The sequence below is a fragment of the Homalodisca vitripennis genome, chromosome 1 (genome assembly GCF_021130785.1).
Source record: "Homalodisca vitripennis isolate AUS2020 chromosome 1, UT_GWSS_2.1, whole genome shotgun sequence".
Taxonomy (NCBI): Eukaryota; Metazoa; Arthropoda; class Insecta; order Hemiptera; family Cicadellidae; genus Homalodisca; species Homalodisca vitripennis.
The window spans coordinates 235,858,305-235,879,703 of NC_060207.1; positions in this window are offsets into that span (position 1 = coordinate 235,858,305).

Consider the following 21,399-nt stretch of genomic DNA (forward strand, 5'->3'; position numbering starts at 1 on the left):
ATCTCATATCTCCCCTTGTACATATATTACTTTCTCATAGACAAATAAAAAAAATGATCTGGATAGTGCGTAAGTATATTGCTAAATATAACAAACAATTTAGATTTGTACAAGAAAGAAAATAAAGTGTAGTTGTATAAGTTTCACATTGCCTGGAGACAACAAAATGCAGACTCAAGGGAAAAGGAAGGAATTAGCAAGGATTCCCTGGGGTGCCCTCTTCCCTTCATCTCAAGAGCTGGCTAGGTGTCTTTGTGTGTCTCCTGCAATTAGCTAGTCCTAGTAGTACAAACAGCAGCATCAGGTAGCCTCTAATTAGTGTCTTATACAACTAATGTTCACCCACATGTGGCAATGTATACTAATGGATCAATTATGAACAACTAGATTTACAAAATTACTGTTTATGTATATAAATATTAGATTTTTATACATAATATACATAAAAATGTAAATTTTTATTGAAACAACTAAATACATTCTAGGAATATTTTATTTGCAATCAAATCAGGTTGGGAAATTATGACTTTTGCTTAATGATGACGTATTAAACTACTGTAAAATAAATGTATAGCTTTTGATACTTATTGTTAAGTACGACTTCAACTCCAATAATGTTATTAAACAACTTAACATCCATCAAAAATTATTCAAAGCATCCTAGCGCTGAAATTTCACTAGGATTATAATAAATAGGGTTTAGAGGAATAGGTTAGGATAAAAATGTCAAAACGTTTACTTGTCAAAGAAACGTGTTAGAAATGTGCAGCATATAATTTTTAGCAGAGAAAAATACAATAAAAGTAATTATTAATTAATCGATGATCCAATTTATGTGGCTACTGATGTGTATCACGTACCTGGGAGATTTATTTCGCTCCACATCGAAAGTTTCCGCTGACACTCAAAATTACTTGATTTATTACAGAAGTTATCTTCACTGATAAAGTGACATGTAAGTGCAATTAAATTAAAAAAAAATAATAATTCAATGCTCTATTGTATTGCTCTAATTCGAATTGTATTCGCTATTAACTAAATATCTATGTTTATGTTTATATCTTTAAATTTAAGGCCGATCGTTTTCGATGTAACTTTTTTAAAACTATTTGTTAAAAAAATATTTTTTGTTAAAAAACTTATTGTGACAAAAACTAATTAAGTTTTTAACAATTCCGCATGATGAAATACTTAATTTTTGCAAAATATTATCAACTAATCAAAAGAAATATACTCTCGTACCCCCCTGCCCTTCTCTACAATTTAAAAGAAAAACTGCCATGGTAATCCTTTTTCACCAAATAAAACACATAGAGAGTGGATATAGATTTTGCATGCAGCAGGTGTTGGTACATGTGACTCTGCAGTCACATACATTTGCAGTGTGATTACAATCTGAGGAGAGACACCACAGCGTCCTTACCGCGAGTAGAACAAGATTGTTTCTGTGCAATGAAATCTAGTTGTCTACCTCTGATGCAGAAATATTGCGGTTATTCTGGAAGTGTTCCGAGTATAATAAATAATCATGGTTATAATCAAAGATACTATCTATTCATACAACCTTACTAGATGTAAAATGACAAATTGTTTATTTACTCACGTAATGTTTAGTTTATGGATATAAATTAACGATTCAATATAATACAAATCCATCGTTTTCGCTTTTAGACTTCATAGGAAATTGTTTAATATAATCTATCAGAATATAACTTACAGAAGCATCGACGTGGAGACAGATCCATTAGATAGACTCTACACTAAATCACTGACTACGCGATTACCTCCATTAACAGATTAATCCATGAACTTTACAATGGACTGTGAGCTGTGTGTGTTTCCTCTAGCAAACACTGATAGTAAATTTCTCATGGGGTAAAGGGATGTAAAAAAACACCTTTCAGGCTGCATCATTGATCATTTAACCTTATTTAATATATAATCAATTTTGAAGGAGTTTACAGATCTAAAATATAAACCTCAATTAAGGTAGTATTAATTCCTAAGGTAGTGGTAGTGATTAAGGTGTAGGTGAAATTTAATTCCTATTTGATTGAGTTAGTTATTTTTATATGTCTGTTATATCGATCCTTGGTAGTATGTAATAATAAACCTATTTGCACTTTTAAGACTGTTAAATGTGTGTTTTACCTCCTTGATTTATCTTTAATCAGAAAAAAGTATTCGGAGAGAATTCATTGCATATGATAAAATAGGAGCTCGGTGATCAAGGCATAATGAAAGAATATTTCGGAATGGCCAGTGTTTAGTTATAGTTACTAAGTTAAGTTCTTATATTAAGTAAATTTTTATAAGATAAATTTTATAAGGTATAACACTACGTTGATTTTTATCACGCAGCATAACAACAAATTCATTGTTATTATTCAAATTGAACCTTCTCGTACATATAATCTCATAATCTCTTCTCATTTACTTGCTTCCCTTTTTTGTTAATATTTGTCACAAAAGATCTAATATAACAGATTTTGTTACTTTTTATAACAGCCGATGAAATGTTAATAACACTGTACTATGTTCTTAAGATACAAAATTTGTTTCCATTTTATTCAGGATTTTTGTTTTCTTAGAAGAACCTTAAAAATTGCATCTAGCCCTAAAAAAACCTTTTCGCTACTTCCAGAGTGACAGAATATTCTGAAGGTAAGGTTGGGGGCCATATCCTGTCAATATTCCATGAGGAAGAATTTAGAGCATTAATCTCAGTCATTTCCCTTGAGAAGAAGGGGAAGCCAGCTCTGAAAAGCCTTCTCTAGTCGTTTCACAGTGGGTGGCACGCCCTTGGGTGTCAAAGCAAGAACCGTATTTGAAACTTAGGGAACGAACCCCACCAACTCCAACAGTCCATCTCCTGCGGTAGACTAGACCTATCGAATTACCTTGCGCATTCAAGATTCTAGAAATTTGCGGTTAATGATTTGCGGCTACTGGACATCCATAAGGTTCCCTAGATTTAAGTGACGCATCGATATTTGCTTTGTCCAGTATGGATTCAACTGGAAGGTATAACCCAGCCAGAAGTGAACCCTCTTGCGGTATCTATTCAAGTTTACTATTTCGTGTGAAAGAATTTAAAATTTCGTGTAACCACCTATCTAAATATAACCTTACATAAGCAAGTAGATGACTGCTGATCATTGCTGCTACCTTCATTATACTGTATACAACAATATGTTTTTAACATTATTTTGTCATAAAATGTTCACTATTATAAAAAAAGGTATATAATACCCTCAATATAGTATAGATACACAATTTGTTTGTTGCCGTGGAAAGGGGGATGGTGTTGGTACGAGTGGATGGGAGAGTAGAGGGTAAGAGTAGCCAGAGGCTGCCCGTCTCTCCACTGTTACGACTCTAGAAGTGGAACTAGCCCAGTCTCATTAGATGTGAGCGAGACTTTTACCACCACGGAAATATTTTACATTCTTTCCAGTCTCACTGTCTCACAATCGATTCATACCAGTCCCAACAGGACCGTCATCTGTTGCTCACAAGAAATCTTTGCTTAAGGTTCTAAAGACTTTTAAAGAACCTCAATTATATATTTGTTCCTTGAACTTTAATAAATAATTTGACGATGACAAATTTATAGAGGTTATATAAAACAAAACACATTTCTTCTGTACTTACTTATAAACGTCAGACCGCCATGGTATAATTTGTTTACCTTAACCTAGTTCTTAGTTATGCGTTAGCTTAATTATCTACAAGATGAAGAGATCAAATTTCATACCTCGAAACGTAGTCTTATTGTGTTTTTTGTGCATCTAACAAATAAAAGCTATAATGGTAATAAGTTTAAAAAATAAATCCTTTTGCCATGTACATAATTTCTTCTAAAACTAGTAGGTTTTTTTAAGTTATTGCGACAATTTAGATTTACAGAGCATTGCCAGCAGAACATTACAGAGCAATGTTTTATGGCATTTCCTAGTATTAAACAATATAGTGAAATTTTGATCTTAAAAATATAATTTGCTTACTCAAGATACTGTAATGTTTTATACAAGGGCGTGTCTTTAATGTTTTGGAACTCTGTAGATAGATGGCATTTGGTTGTAAATGAAGTAAAATACAGCAGAATTTGAGGGATTAAAATGGAACAATGTTTTAAGGTTTCTATGGCAATTTAGAGTAAGTATAAAGTGCGATTAATATTACAATAATATACAAACAATTTACATAATTTTAATCATACATATTCACTAAATGTGAATAATATTTCTTCTTTTGTATGAGTATAAATGAAAGATATTCTGCAGTACATAGGTTCAGAGAACTATATAAATATATATAATACAATAAATAAACATACATTTATTTATTTCCTTGCAGTAATCTTTAATGTTAAAACTAACATCTCACAATACAATATGTATATACTAGGCAAAACACAATCTTTAACAACAAAAGGCTTTATTATTCTTATTTTATTTATAATTAAAATATGTTTGTATTAGGTAGAATTCATAGAAATCTGTTTATTAATAATTCGGATAGGTCTTATTTTAAAAACATTACACGCCGTGTAATAGTCATCACATATGAAGAGGTATGGTTAATCTGTTTCACACACAGCTTGTCGTTTTTTAGTTCTACTGAAAGAAACTAAAAACACTGAGACACGCTCTTTTGGCTGGACAGGACAGACAATTGAGTCGTAAAGCTAACCTTATAAAAAAGTCGATTCAGCGCCAATGACACCTCATTATTCTGTTCGGAAATGTGCTCTCATTAGAAGAGTTTTGGTTGGATCTATTCAAGCCAAAAATAATGCCTAGATATTGAGTTGATTTTTAAAAGTACTTTTATATCTTAATTTATTTTATTTTAAAATTGACTTTATCTACAGTCCAAATGCGAAATAAATGTTCAATTTATCAATACACCAACATTTGATATTATTTTAGAGCAAAATATTATGAATGGCAAACTACTCCATAATCATAGCCTACTATTGTAATTATTTCATTTCAATCTATATACATGTTGGATTCGTCTCCGCCCTGAATAGCAGAATAAATATTAAAAGTTCACGGAAAAAATCAGGAGAATATTTTAGAATTCGAAAAAATGTGGTTTCATAATCAAAATTTAACTGACACTAAACAGCTGTTGAAACTTTCAGTTTAAGCTCGTCAAAGAGGCAACAAATTTGGTTTAAAATGTAAATTGTAAACCGTAGTAGTGATTCAGATCAAAGACAAAATTAATATCTAACTTTTACTCTAGATTGTGCCAGTGACGAATGAAAAGCATTGAATGCAATGGAAATATTATTTAAACGCTGTTACATAATCAACGTTAATGAATAAAGCTGAAAATTTTTACAGACACGGTACTCGAAATTGGAGAGCTTTCTTCACATTGTGATATGGCATTTTACAGTGACTCAGGGGAAAATAGAGAAACATGCACTAACATGCCTTAACGATCCAATCTTACCCAGACTACAGACCAAAAAACAAAAAGACTTCGATAACGAAATATCTTGTAAATAAATATTCTGAAAAATTACATAAACTTAAAAAGGATTTTCGCCCATATAGAGAAGTTATGGAGTTTTATTCTAGAACGTAATACTCGTAGGTTTTCAGTCATATGTATGTGTGTTTATTTTCTGCATCGGAAACATGAACTTATCTTGCGGATCTGAGGAATGCCACTCAATTCGTTTTATTTAATGCAGCCTTGAGGTTGGCGAGAAGGATGCCAGTTACTAAGGATACTTTTAATACCTTCAATGTCACTGGTGAACAGGGAAAGCATAAAAGCCAGAGGATTCTCGGGTTGATGATTGCTGGTGAAGCTGACATACCTTATATCCTATTATATCCATAAGGTAAATAAAACTGATATAGATCATGTTAGGCTGTTCTTAAATACAGGATGAATTTGAGAAATAAATTCTAGAAATAATTTTAAAAGGCAAGAAGGTTTTTAGAACATGCTGAGTATTACCTATAACAGGTAAGCAAAACTATTTTTACTTTAAGTGGTTAGAATATCCATATTTTTCCTAAGCTTAGAATGGAAAATGTGAACTTTACTAAGTATATTTGTTATCTTCATTAGTTCGTTATAAATCTAGAATAAGTCATGCTATCTTTACATCCAGTTGCAGTCATGACGATTATTTATGCAAAGTAAATCTCGATAGAAGACATATATATGCAAGATCGTAATATGCAATTTCAAAGAATTAAACTTACTTTTCTAGCGCGTAATAACGAAGAAATAAGATATGGTATTCTGCCAGTGAGAAAGCAAATGGAATTGACAGCATAACGGGATTACGGATATTTACCATCGTTATGGTTACAAAAGATATAACACAACGTTTCGAGGATTTGAATCTATCCTCTTCGTCAGGTGGGGGATACATATAAGTGTTCATTTTTATATACTAATACCTCCACCACCTGACGAAGATGATAGATTCCAATCCTCGAAACTTTGTGTTATACCTTTTGTAACCATAACGATGGCATATGTCCGAAATCTTTTTATCCTCTCAAACCTTTCATCGCCAGAAACATAATTAAAAAAAAGAAATGGAATTAGTAAGGCGTTGTTGATTCGCATAAAGGTTTTTTTTAAACATTGACTAGTGTGAAAAAAGGTGTGGTTAAACAAAGTTTTAATATTTATATCTTAATTTTAAAACATTATAGTAAGTCAACCGAACTTTACCAATTTATATAATTATTTCAATAACAAATTACAGAATTTATTAATTTGCAATACAGTTTTCTATAATGAAACTTGGAATGAAAACTTTTGCCTACCTTCAGTACTACGAGTGGTTTGAGGAAGCTAAATACAACATAATGGCTCAGTATAACGTAGAAACCTTTACTTAATTTTATTTATCAAGCATCAATTTGTTGTTTAAACTGTTTTGCACAGTTAAAAAGTTTAGTGCAATGGCGTTGTACTCCAATTATTAATAATTCATTAAATCCTCCGTCCAGCTTTTGTTGTTGGAGCGGATCTCAATATACAATGTTTTCGTGCCAATTAGTGGTTGAAGCAAAATCATTACCTGTGATTTTTTCGCTGTTATTCTATAATCACAGGTCCATGGATCAATTAGCTTTAGTCTGTTCTCAGATCTGAATCCTTTTTTGCATCTATCCCAGAGATGAACAATGTTATAGTTAGTTTTTAATTTGTTTCGAAAACAAAAAATATTAAAATTATTAAATATTTATGTAGATTTAGGCCAGGATTATAGCTTTTTATCAAAGCTTACGCTCTTTTAACAGAACAGATATTCTCATAAGCCCGTCACTAGAAGCAATAGTTGTGTAAATGAGAAAGATCAAACCAATCCTAAACCAACAGAGAGAGGCAAGCTCTTTCTTTATTTGACTTGAGTGCCTACGCTTATAATTCACAAGCCTTAGAATTGTAATGGTTATATACAGTATATACCTACGTATGCTATATTATATAATTATATACATATAAGTATTATATATTATTTTATATATAAAGAAAAGACACACTAACACACAGGTGCGCGCGTGTGTTTGTCTTTTCCTTAATATAAACATGATTTGTTATTACTAAGTTATGATGTTTTATTATTCCACTGTTTAAAAACGTAATACTAGTGCAAAAATGAAACATTTGCCGTTAAGAAATTCATATGTTGTCATATTTACTAACGTAAAAGCGGAAATCATCTTATGGTACCACAGGAGGGTTCACTTCTGGCTGGTTTTTACCTTCCAGTTAAACCCACAATGCGCATAGCAAAAACCGCTGTGTTCTTTAATTCTGGGTAACCTTATGAATATCCAGGAGCGGCACATCACTAACCGCAAATGATTCTGTGGCGCAAGGGTAGTTCGATAGGTCTAGTCTGTTGAGGGGAAGACTGTTGGAGTTGGTGAGGTTCCCTAAGAGTCAAAGGTTCTTGCTAGCCTGGGGGAGTTAGGAGTTAGGGAATAAGGGGGTTCTTCCCTCTGCCTTCTTTGACTAGAAAGGCTGTTTTAGGGCTGGCTTCCACTTATTCTGAGGAGTCATGACTGAGATTAATGCCCTAAATTCTTCCTGATGGATCTCGACAGGAAGCGGCCCCTACCTCCACCCATGCAGAATATCCTGTCACTCCGGAAGCAGTGCAAAGTGTCTTTTTAGAACTAGATCCAATTTGTAAGCTTCTTGTTCCTAAAAGAACAAAACACCTTGAATAAAAAGTAAACAAAGTTTGTAATAGAAGCGGACATTAATTTTTCCATTCGGACGTACAATAGTCTAAGTATAGCCAATCCCTTCTTATATTTCATTATATACAGTAATAATAAGTAAATACTTTATTTATATTACTTTATAACTTTAATTAGTTTGTTTAATCCAATGTTTTCTGCTAGGCTGTGAAATTAGTTTGATAATGGACCTCAGAAATCGAAAAATAATCATAGAAATAATTACATTATACTATTTAAATACAGAGGCTTCCTTTAAAGATGTTCAATGAGTACTAACGTATGCCATGCAAAATAGCATAAAAACAAAACGTATTACTTCAATTTAAAACAGTAATGCGTATAAAAAGCGGAGTATTAATTTAAAATTTTGTTCATAGACAAGTTTTACTATCTGAATATAATTAGGATTTATTTTACTTTATGTTTCAACTCTGGTGAAAATTAATGTTTTCATAGTAGAAACACTTTATAAAATAACAGATTTCCAATTATTTACTTCGTGAAAAAATAATTGGCAAAAGACAAACAATTACCTTATTCTCCTGCGGAAAGTATACTGTTTTAAAAGTATAATTTTTCAAAAATTCTATTACTAAGAACAAATCAGATATAGGAACTTTTTGGGTTAATTGTGATTTAAGCATTGAAAAATAAACAGTTCTGTAATAATTCTTCCAGTTACAACGTAAAAGATACCTTTTGTTATAAAAAGGAATTCTGGTGGAGTTAGAGAGAACACTGTTGAAACTGTTGCCATCACACAAACAACAGAAGCACAGAAAGAGGTACATTATTCAGATGAAGTGCTGTTGCAATTCCATATGCGTTAATAATTTGTAGCTGCTTATGTGACAGCAACATAACTGCAGCACTCTGTTTAATGTGGGACGGAATGTGACAAATAAAGGTTGTGTTCATTTTATGGCGAGTTGCCACTTGAATGCTAAATATTTAACTCTAAAAGGTCATAATCAAGTTTCAATTAGAAAATTATCAGTCAAGACTTCTCAGTTTTGACACGCCTTAACTTACAACTTCAAGTGGAAAAAAAAATTCAAAATCTACTATGTTTTAAATAAATAGTCAACTCATAACAAAATAAATTGCTTCAAGAAAAATCTTCTTTTAAACATTTATTTTCAAATGTCTGCTTGTTTAGTTTAAATAAACAATTTATAAATAAAAAATTTATATATATATATATATATATATATATATATATATATGGTCTACTTTAATGTTTTAAGCAACAACAAACAGTTTCAAAATGTAAGCAAAACAATAAGCTATTAAGACGATTATAAAAAACACATTAAAATCGATAATATTTTAAATATGATACCAATACACGTTCAATTCTCTCTTATAAAGCTATATTTAAATGGTTATGGAATTTCATTAAAATTAAACGAGCAGCAAGGGCATTTACATGATTTGTATTATTGTGTAAAAAAACTTTTATCCAATCGCGAAAGAGGAACGATCCCACATAATTGATATAGTGATATAAAAGGGGCCTAATACTTTCGTAGTTGCTAAACATATATTTGAACACACACACACACACACACACACACACACACACACACACACACACACACACACACACACACACACACACACACACACACACACACACACACACACAAATACACACACACACAAATACACACACATCACATATATTTGAGTAAAGTAGAATAGAATCCAATTTAAAGAAAAGAATTCAAAATAAAAGTTTGTTACAAATAAATTGTCATCCTTGCAGCTAATATGAATATTTTAATTGTTATTCAATGAAAATCAATACTAACAGAATACGTGTAAGGAAAATAACTACTCTATCTGTGTGGGATAAAAAAACTGCTATAATCTAATCCAAACATAAATTTGAAAAATTCTGTCTTAAGAGTAGAAATCGATCTCTTGGTTACTCACTCGAATATCCCTTGTGTATATGCTGATTTAAAATTTAGTTTTAAAAATATATTTTCCAAAAAACAAAACGATCAAAAGTCTCACTATTTTGGTAGACAATTCCTGTTTTAATATCCCACTTTGTTAATTAAAAAGATTTAATTTTGAAACACCTTTCCCGAATCATTGTTTATTTTTAACATGTAAGCCCACAGTATTTCCCAAATATTTTGGTCTCCTTAAATTAAGTAATAGAATAATTTCGTAACATTTTCAAGAAAACGAAACATTTTTCTATCCCAAACTCATCCTTATATATATAGGCTACTGTTCCATTAAGTATGTAAGCATTTCTTTACTTTACAGTTATAGAATATTACCTGCTAATCTGATAAGTTACACATAAATAATGTGTTGAAAACGACTACGTCAATAAGGAAACAATATACGTATAACTAGTTTTGTTTTTTCCTTGATTGTTAAATTTAGTCAATTTTATACAATCTTCAAGCACGTCGTCGGAAGACTATTTCAATTCATTAAATAGAGAATCTAGGGCATAGAGCATCGGCAATAACTATTGAATGTAAAATGATAAAAAATGCTCATTGTATGATAAGGAGTAAATAATTTAATGAATAGGTAACTACAATAAAGATATGTGAAATTACAAAATGGTATTGACGTCATCCTAATGAATTTCTAATTAAAACAATGAGGCACTGACATTGTGTTTTAAAAGTGTTCGAATGATCGAAGTACATTTTGAATTCGTTATTGTTGACTGCGACAGTTTAACAATTATTACAAGTGGATGATAAAATGTCATCATTATTCTAAACAGAATCAGATTCCTCTATTGTACTGTTCCGTGTACCCGCCAGGGAGGCACCATTGATAACGTACTGTACACCTGTAAATAACCCAGAGAACGTTGGGGAACAATCGTTGCCGGGGAACAAAGCACCTATCATAACACCGCACCATTGTTCCCATCCTGACGATATTGTTTAGTTCGAACCTGTTAGCTAAAATATTGACTCACCGTACTATAAATATGTGAGTAAATAACACACACAGTAACAGGTATTTTAAACATAAACTGTTATTTAATAACAGTTAATAACAGAGCGAATAGTTTAAGGAATTCGAGTGAGTAAAGATAAAGAGTAAAGATATAAATCAATAGAAGATATCACAGAAACTAGTTGGTTTCAAGAATTTAACTTCTGATTAATAGAAGGGATCGTTTAAAAATACTTTTACATAAGATGCTTGAATGACCATAATCTATTTCATATATAGCTTGTATACATGACATCGATAGACTGAAACTATTTGACAGATAATTATGAAAATTTTTATGTATATGTATTTTTTCTCGGAGAAGGTTTATATGCTATTCCCAATGATGTAAATCACCACCAGGCGGAGCTGTAAACGATTTTAAAGAGCCTGCACATTATAAACTGCAGATACTAGACAGTTGCGTGTATTTAATAGCCATAAAGGATTTGAAGACTGTAAGTTATGATGTATATTTATCTTAAAAATAAATATATGGTTGAACTCTAACCTTGATTGTTAGACCTAATTATAATAAAGTATATTTACGAGTACAATGGATATAAAAATACACGCATAACTAAATAGTAGGGTAAATTAAACAAATTATATCATGGGGGTTTCAAGTGTATAAGTAAGTCAAAAGAAAAAAGGTATTTTGTTTTCTGTAAACTCTATAAATGTGCCATCATCAAATACAACCTGTGATTTCGCGGTTTATGTTAAAGTTCAAGGAACATAAAATATAATTGAGGTTGTTGACCTTAAGCAAAGGTATCTTGTGAGCAACAGATGACGTTCCTGTTAGAACTGGTGTGAATCAATTGTGAGACAGTGAGACAGGAAAGAATGTAAAATATTTCCGTAGTGGTAAAAGTCTCGCTCACATTTAATGAGACTGGGCTAGTTCCACTTCTAGAGTCGTAACAGTGGAGAGACGGGCAGCCTCTGGCTACTCTTACCCTCTACTCACCCATCCACTCGTACCAACACCTTCCCCTTTCCACGGCAACAAACAAATTGTGTGTCTATACTATATTGAAAGTTTTAGACAGCTGAGTTTTTTTTAAATATATATAGTTGTATACAGTATAATGAAGATATACAGCAATGATCAGCAAAGTCATCTACTTGCGAATGTAGTTTTATTTGGAGATTTAGGGTGGTTATACGAAATTTAAATTCTTTCACACGAAATAGTAAACTTGAATAGATACCCCAGAAGGGTTCACTTCTGGCTGGGTTCTACATTCCAGTTGAACCTACTACTGGGTACAGCAAAAACCGATGCGTTACTTAAATTTGGGGAATCTTATTGATTTCCAGGAGCAGCACATCACTAACCACATATGTCGGGATTCTTGATTGCAAGGGTTATTCGATAGGTCTAGTCTAATATGGAGATGACTGTTGGAATTGGTGGGGTTCCCTAAGTGTCTAAGTTTCTTGCTAGCCTAGACAAGGGTGTGCCATCCCATGCCTTCTTTAACTGGACAGGTTTATCAGAGCTGCATTCATAAACTTTTGACAGATTTTTTTGATCGTGGCAACAAGGCAAACTCTAAATCTGCGTTGGAAATATAATTTACTTGAAACAGAAGTGCTCAAGCACCAGCAAAACTTAAGAAAACCTTGCGAAGCTGCGGGAAAGAGCTAGTTCAAAATAATAACCAAGATTTATAAAATCTACTTTTCATATTTATATTTATTCTCACCTTGCACTTTCAACTACAACAAAGCTTTGTAAGTATACAAAAACCATTCAAGATGTGTAACCCTTTAAGCTATTTATATGGATTATTTTAATCATGAAATACTTCTATTAAAATAATACCTTAGACAATTGACCAAGTAAAATGTAATAAGGCGAATTTAGGGTTAAGAATATCGCTTGCTCTTAGCCAAGGGACCATCGGCTTAAAGGTAACTTCCGATTTACGGCCAGTGGCCGGGCAGGCGAACTGGTGCAGGTAGGATCGCTCAGCTGTTACTCATAGTGAAGTGTAAACATACACGATGTTGCTTGAATGTGCCCTGTACCCACTACATTGTGGTATTGGTAGAGAAAACAACTCTAGTCAGTAGTCTAGCCTACAAATCTTTCTAACTGTATTAAAAGGAATCACAAGTATATTTTTTACCATACTCTGCCCAGCCTCATGGAGCGGCTGGTCATTACGAGAAGTAGGTATATTAGGTTATCATAAATAAGTTACTAATAGCACCCTGATTTGAAGTTAAGTAACCCTTACGAGTTCTCACGTGATCTTAGCTTGAATTTGGTAGAAGTGTAGGGTGGCGCCAATGGCGCCACCGTATCCCGCACTCCTGGCCACGGGCATTTCCTACCAGTACTTTCCCGACCTCAGATCACGCCGCAGATCTTCTGACGTTGGAAAAGTAAAGAACCATCTCAGTGCCAACTTTGGGGCAAATGGAAGCCTACCACGCTAAACCGAGGTCTAGTGTTCTTTAATCATGGGAGTGCCGATGGTCGAGCGGTCTAAGGCGCTGGAATTTGAGTCTGAGTTAGAGATAGCGCGGGTTCGAATCCTGTCTGTGGCCGTTGCACTTTTTGTCAGTACCATCGACCTTGTATTGTATCGACTCTCCCCCTTATTCTGTTTGATAAGATCCTCGCACAGGCCAGTGGCCCATGAGGACGGGTAGAAAAGGCTTAAAAGGGGATCGGCAACTCCTTAAAAAGACTTTCTACATATTAACTAAACAATCAAGAGGTTTCATTATGAACAATATTTGTAACTGAAGTACTACTAGAATAATACCCTCTTAAACATCACTACACAAGGAAATAATGAAATACATACAAAATACCTCTGTATGAACCACGTGATTTTCAATTCAGTCGTGTGTATGTGACGCAGCTGCTACGTCATGAATCCCTAGAGGTGTTATCATTACTGTATTCGTGGTTCGGGTGTCAAGAACTCTTCTGGGACTTCATGTCAAGCGGTGTCATCTGATCTTTTGAACGGTACACATGCTTTAATAGTGTATGATTTCCCAACAACCAGCCAATCTATCTATATACATTTTTGTAATGGCCTTTTTATGTGTGATTCATAAAATTGCTTATCACACTTTCTTACACTTATTATTGTAATTAAAAATATTTATTGATATACACATGGGACACACTGTTACAAGGTAAAACAAAAAACTAATGAATAATCTCAGAATTATTTACTTCTAGGATTTCAGAAACAAATATTATGTTTTGGATGTAGTATTTTTCGTAAGTTATTGTTTATTTTCAATAATAAGTAATTTTAACTCTAGTTTGTATAAAAAAATTAAAACTCAACAAGGTTATTATTTAATTTTAAAAAGACGTTACATTATTGGTTTCCAACGACTTGTAAACCAATGTCTCTAACACCGCAGGCTTTCATGTTTACAAAGCTAGAGATTGTTATTCACAGTGTAAAATGCTTTCTTTCCAAAGGTTCACAAAATATACCGATGGTGCACTCTTTTCTGATCAAGAGCAGAAACTATGCACGACACTGTAGAATTTATAGCATCAGGTCGTCGATTTACCTTTTAGGAAATATTTTATTTACTATAAATAACTCGATTATACGAACCATAATTATAGTTGTCAGCATGAAAATGTATTTTTAACAAACAATTATTTCGAATAATTTTTTAAAATTGGACTCCATCCTACTTCATTCAGTTAAATAATACAGAATCAAGTGCTGGTTTAATATGAATCGTTTAAATGGCAAAACTGCCATTGTGAAAATTGTAGTCTAATGTACAGTATCTGTATAACATGTATAACAACAAAGCGAAGTTCCTCTGGGAGTCGGGACATTGTTGTCTATCGGCACACGCGTATCAAACATTGCTGCAGGGCCCGAGGCAGGCAAGGTCTCTGGTGGATGCTACAGCTACTGCGGTATTACAAGGCTATTTATAGGGATTTAACTATAGAGAGTAATAATGCTTTATAAGGTAGGTAGTTTATTGTAACTCTACATTCAAATAGGGTGCTGCACATATTCCTAGATGTAGCTATCAGGTTCCCCTGTAGCCCATTCCTGTTCCCCTTCCCTTGTATTTCCGCCATCTTGTTTTAGCCGGCCGTCACGATTACCATTGGCTACCCTCTGGTCAGTCGTAAATGGTTAGTAGACGAGTGAAGACATATTGTGACCTGTATTCCGTAGTTTAGTTTAATGATTGGTGTTTTGTATAGTTTTTTTTATTAAGTGCATGTCTTTAGTGTTAGTGAAGTTGACATACAACATGTAGGTTGTGATTCCTGACTCAGGCGTGCCACAACGCTTTAGTAAGATTTGTTTATTTTAACCTAGTTTGTAATTATGTATTAGGTTAGTTCTTTACCTGAAGAAGAGATCAGATTGCAGATCTCGAAACGTAGTGTTACTGTTTTCTTGTTTCACTTAACGATGGCAAATGTCCGGAAAAATCCTGTTTCCTTCACAATCCTTCCATCGTCAAAAATAACCTTCAAACAAAGAGGTTCTTCTGTTCCTTTTTCTGAGTGTTAAGTGTTAAAGAACCACACATGTGCGTTGGTGAATAAAGTTGGCTTGTTTGTTTGTACTCAGGGTGATAGCCACGATGGTCTAAAATAATAAGTTTACGCGGGGCTTTTATTCAAACATCTAATAAATTTAATGATATCAGATTGTTTTTCACCAATAACCTAGCTCATACTTTAGTATTTAATTTAGGACTTGATAAAAACTAGGGTGGAATTTGTAATAAGGACATTCGGCAGTCATTGTATAATTTTACTTAATTTTAAAATTTGGAATAAGCAAAGAAAATAATTTGTTATATTATTAAAATACCTGAATTTGCCGTACTTGTTTTATTTATTAAACGTAAACATTTCATTGAAATTAGTAAAGAGCACATCCTATAACTGTACAGATCTAACTAAAATCTGAGATACATTATTAAAGTTCCCCTGCTAATAAGGATGTTGTCTCGTTGTACCTGACTTAGCTAATAAGGATGTTGTCTCGTTATACATGACTTAGCTAATAAGGATGTTGTCTCGTTGTACCTGACTTAGCTAATAAGGATGTTGTCTCGTTGTACCTGACTTAGCTAATAAGGATGTTGTCTCGTTGTTGAGATCGTTCATTTCGTTGTATTTAAATGATCTAGGTATCGCTGTCCCACGGCAAAACAAACCTCGATGATACAGTCCAACTTTTATCAAAGTAATTGTTTGGTACTGTACAAAATTAATGGAAAAATTATTGTAAAATTTATTAACTCACTCAAATACATCACTTCAAATATAATTATTTTATTTACTCTCCGGGGAGTAATAATGAAAGATTTTGTAGTTTGGACTCACTTACCTTTGGAAGAACTTTACATTTACTTTTATCTGTTTGTGTACACTTTCTTTCAATAGCTAATTAGCGTAACCTATAAAAGTGTCATTTTCACCTATAAAAGTGTCATTTTGTACAATAATCTCTTCCCTTTAAGCTATCATATAAAAGGCTTCGTTATAAAATATGCTCAGTATTTATTTATAATTTATGTACACTAGCTCCAAACAAAATTTTTTTAGAACAAAAACTTTACGATAACAAGTGAGAAGAATTTGTACAAAACATTGGGGATTGATTAAGTATTTGATAATTATAGGAATAAATAATAATACACCAAATTTTGTACAACATATTAGTTGTGAATGTTGCTTTTAGTCTATGATCTAATTTCGAATACATAAAAGCGCCAACGAGATATAAATGAGATATATTACTGTATATAATGTATAAAAGTGTAGTAATTAATTGTCACCACTACTGATATTGTCGACAGTTATTGAGAAATGAATTGGGAACTTTAAAAATTAAGTAAAATTTACTAAAACGAAGTCATGTATTGACAATTTATAAACACCCTGAAAGTCTCAAATTTGGTGACATATTATAAAGATTAAGAGTCCTACTGTTCATCCAATGGACAAAATATTGTCTCCAATTGTTATTTTTGTGACATCAGCATATCTTTTGATGATATGCTTTGCTGAGTAATCTTGAATTATACTGTGTGCAAGGCCACGCCCTTATTTTTATCCATCCGTTACTTTCCAATCTACGAGTAGTACCATGTCTGTTAAAAGCGGTGTTCCCCAAAGCTCTATTTTGGTCCCTATACTTTTAACTATTTATATGAACGATTTCCCTCTAAATGTTCGAGCAGTGAATATTGCTCTTTTCTTGTTTCTGAGCGTACTCTACGGAGACGGTCTGTTTAACGAAAATAACTATAGAAATACTTGTAAATGGTTTCATAGAAACTGATTATCACACAATACCGAAAAAATGGATTTACGCATTTTAAGCTTTCTAATCCGTCATGTCTTCGGAAGTATAATGTTACAGATTGGAGTTCGGTCATATATTTTAAATAAACCAAATTTATTAGCTTAAATGTCGATGACAATCCTGTTCGGGATCTGCACGTGGATAACGTCTGTGAATGGAGTTGTACTATTTCTTATTCCCTGACCTGTATTTCCCTAGTACATAGCACAAGGATACTTCTTGCAGAGAACCATGCAAATTTAGAGGAATTTTTACGTCTTGGAGTAATTTTCTCAAAAGTCAAAGAATTTTAGTAGTTTTCAAGCTACAGAAATGGTGCTTGAGAACCATTGCTAAAGTGAACAGCAGAACCTTCCGTTTGATGAACTGGTAGAATACGAGTCTAACAACCCGAACTATTTCTCAAGTTCTCAAGTTTTTAATTTGCACTCTACAAAAGGAAGGGAGCTTCTTTCAGTGTCATTGCATGAAACAAGTAGTTACGAAAAAGACCGTTATACCTATGTCTCAAAATGTTTATTTGTTTTAATTGTTTAAAAGATTATTGATTATTATTTATGAAATAGTTGATTATTTTAAATTACTTGAAATCATGTATCTTTCCGTTATTCGATTAAAGGCTGCAATAACGTTGTATCAGGATTAAATATAAGAGAATGGCAATTAACTTGATGGGTTGACTCAGCACGGTCTTGTCATCTGTATTACTAGTTGAGTTCTTTAGCAGGAGTGCTGATGTCAGATCAGCACTGCAGTAAAACACTTTTGGTGCACGAGAAAAATTTGTTATATAATAAATGAAACAATATTTTTATTTTTACAAAGTCATGAGTATAGTTACCTATAAAGCAATAGTTTCACTTTTTTTATGTCCTTAATTCCTAACAATATAGTCATGATTAAAGTGTACTTTTGAGGTTATAATGACAAAAAGATATATTTTTAAAACGTTTTATGCATTTCGAAATATATTTGGATATGCGAATATAGGAAAAGGTAATACGGTCATATTTTCTCAAATAAAACAACCTCATGCAAAAATTTTGTATTTTCTGGAGTTTATTACTCAAAACCATAGGTTGTTATCAATTACGGAGTAGAAGTAGTTAAAGTATGGAAATACTCGTATATCTTCACAAACAACAGTTTAATGTGGAACGGTAAAAATGTTGGATTTTCTTATGTGAGTGCAATACGACAAACGTTTTTAGAAGTGCCTGTACATGCTCAGACCAGTCCATCGTGGAATTCCTGGTAAGTCCTAAACTTCTAACACTACTACTATACAGAATCGGTATTCTGTCCCTGTGATTTTCTGCACGTTGTTGATGTCTTTCTGGGCGATTGGGAGGCTGTAGTGGTGGATGTCTCGAGGGTTTGATAAGATCTTGTTATATTCTCTGCTCTTTGCGACGTATAGCAGATGCTGGGAACCAAGGATGAGGAGTAAACGTCAGGGTATCATTTATTGTATCGTATAACCCTGTTAAGCTATACGCCAACAATAGTTTACCACAAGAATATATTCATAAAGATAATGATCGCCTCTATTAATATGAATTGTATTTACCAGTTTAGTGGAGGAGATCGATGAAACAATAGTAATCCAAAAATGTCTTAAAATAGCTTTATTATTATCTTGTTTTTTATTTTCAAAACACGATATTACATCCAGTATTCCTTCATAAAATGTTAATTACAAAATTTTGTTGCTGATAAGTCAACTGCAAGTACTTAGGGATAAAAATAAATGTAGAGAACTATGAAATTTGATCTAGAATGACAAAGTATGTATGAAATAAGCATTTTTAAAATGCTTTGAGAAACTGTACTCAAAAAATAAGATTATCATGTTTACAAAACATCTAAACTCGAATCTAGAGTACAAAATAAAAGCGTTGAAATTAAGTTATAACATAGTATAGTTATTTGGGTAGAAAACGTAAATTCGGAAATAATTTTAATAAATCAAAAATACACAGTGATGTTTCAGCTAAAGTCATGTACATCGCATTAAAAAATCTTTCAATTTAATATTTGTATAACACTAAAACCAAAATTGACTGTTACATTTACTTTACAAATTACCAGTAATATAGATAATTTAGACCTCTCTAAAATACGTCAATACTACTAGCTTTCTTGTCTATGCACGTTAAAAATCCCATTTTCAGTTCAGCAAAACAAAATTCGAATAAATTCACTTGTAAATTTGGGTTGTGGCTTTGGAACATTCACGGTTTAAAATAAACTAAACTTTATCTCCAATGCAGTATTGGCACAGGGATTGGTGTGGTAAGTAAGGGGGGATGTGGTGAGTAAGGGTGGTTGGGGGTGGTGAGAGGGTAAGAGTTGCCCGAGGCTGCCCTACTCTCTCCACTGTTGCAAGTCTAGAAGTGGGTCTAGACGTGTCTCATTAGGTGTGAGCGCACCTTTTACTACTACGTGCACATCTGGGGACACAACCACCAACAACACATATACACGCATGTACACATAAACACGTGGTTAGTATTATAATATAGGCCTAAAATTGGTTCTAATATAGTTGAATTGTATTTTTATACTTTAGTATGGTAGATTTTATTCTAAACACAAATAAACACAAGGAAGTATTTAAGCGATGAAAGCTGTCATATGACGGATTTTTGGAAGATATATCAATTCTCACACTTCGGGCAATGATTGTAAGAGGAATAATAAAGTTCTTAATACTCGGTTGGTAGTCTCATGCGAGATACTACTTGAACAGTGATATCATGTGGAAATAGTTCTTATGAGTACATTTTAAATCTCGAAATAAGCAACCTGGAAAGTTCCCCTACAAAGTAGAAGGATAAAGGTTTGATTGTTAATATGCTCCTCTGTACTCTAATAACAAATATTGATCATATTGATTCATGAAGGCGTTTGTAATATAAACATTTAAAGTTGAAGTATAAAAAAGCAATTCAAGACTTACAAGTTCTGTTAAAAAAACTGTTACATTCAATGTAAGATATAGAGTAGCACAAATTGTGTACTATAAGAATTCTAAAATACACCTTCGCAAATACAAAAAATTTACGATTCCTTTTAGGATAAAACAAACTTTGATCATAAAATGCTTCGATTATTACTCCTATTATTCAATTTAATGTTGGGAATTACGGATCAGATAGAACATAATTTTCAAAAGTAATGAAGAGTATTCATTTCGTATATACTATAAGTATATAAAATTAGATATATTTACATTAAAGCCAATGACTAAGGATCGGAAGTACTCTTGTGGGAAATATTTTAGAGGGAGGAAATGATAGTAACTTTTAAGGATTCTAGTTAAATTTAAAAATGTTATAAGAATCAAAAATAGACATAGGGTAGAACATTTTATTTTTTTCAGCAGTCAGTTGTAAGGATGAGGCGTGGCCACCATAAAGTCTTATTAGATGTGAAGTTACATCTAGCTTTGTACACACAGACAGGCTGTATCTTGAATAGTTTTATACTACTTCTTAAAACTGTTAATATTATTCAATTAATTAGTTGTGTACGAGTTCTCAAATTAATCTAATTTATCTTTACACAATGCAAATTATTAAGTCTTTTTTATTTGCATTCATTTTGCACATTTCTACTATAAAACATATTGTTTTTACACACCTGAAGTTAATATTTTTCATTGAACAAAACAATAGTATAAAATCTTCACCTCGAACGTCTATCTGTTCGGGAAGAGCAATTTAGATTAGATTCTTAGATAGCGAATCATGCATATCTGTGAATAATTAAAGGTCCCTAAAAAGTCTAAATTCCAAGTTCCTTTCCTAAATCTATTAACT